General features: G+C 45.9%; 1 non-coding gene across 1 annotated transcript; it reads left to right on the forward strand.

Annotated features, from left to right (window-relative positions):
• Positions 1-587: 587 nt before the first annotated feature.
• Positions 588-659, forward strand: Pmar_PMAR008342. Its single transcript has one exon. It is a non-coding gene; the product is annotated as a tRNA-Arg (tRNA).
• The last annotated feature ends 247 nt before the right edge of the window (positions 660-906 follow it).

Below are 906 nucleotides of genomic sequence, written 5' to 3' on the forward strand. Positions count from 1 at the left end.
AATTCATTGATCGAATCAATAGACGTGAACTAAGTGAGCTCCGCCCCTTCGTCACGAATTCGGGTAGAAATGTACAGAAACCAACCAGAATAATTTTCCAAAAATTTTAATATTTTGCTGTTCACTTTTTACAGGTTCGGAAGATACGCTCATCAAGGTGTGGCAACTACCATCTATATCGAACGACGAGGAAGGGCGGGGCGCTGGTGCGTTGAGGAAACGCAAGATTGAGCAAGATTGCAAGATTTGATTTAGTGTTAGGTGGTTCTTTGGAAGGCCCTCTGTGTTTGAGAGGAGGCACTTCGGGGGTGTTGTCGATGGCGTTTCGGGGAGAGGACCGGACGTTGATCGCGGGAAGAGCGGATGGAGTGGTAGGGATAATATGAATTCTGTGTTAAAACAACCTATTGCCTCGTTGGTTAACTTTGAGTTTATGATTATGAATATGAAGTTACTCTATGGTGGTTGATGTAGATCTAAACTGCAGACGGCTTGTCCTGAGAGTTGCAGTGAATATGTGCTAAAGTGTTTTATGAGAATGAGAGATTATTAGCAGTAGCGCATGTTTATGATTTATGGTTTTCGTCGATCTCGTGGCGCAATGGAAGCGCGTCGGTTTCCGGAGCCGAAGGTTGCGGGTTCAAGTCCCGCCGGGATTATTTTGCGCTTCAACATTTCGTCTGTGGAAAAATGTGTGAAAATCTGAAGTCGACTTAATGCAAGTAAATGAGATCTTCTTTACTTTCCATTTCCGTAGGTATCAATGTATCGTCTACCACCCCGAGAGATGGAGTTGTCTCCTCTTTCACCGCGACGCGAAATCGCAGCGGTCGTGAAATCGGAGGAAGTATGCCGACACGAGGATGCGGTCTGGTCTGTGCGGCTTGGGAAACCGGATGATGGGTA

This window comes from Perkinsus marinus (genome assembly GCF_000006405.1).
Source record: "Perkinsus marinus ATCC 50983 genomic scaffold scf_1104296962030, whole genome shotgun sequence".
In the NCBI taxonomy this organism is placed as follows: domain Eukaryota; phylum Perkinsozoa; order Perkinsida; family Perkinsidae; genus Perkinsus; species Perkinsus marinus.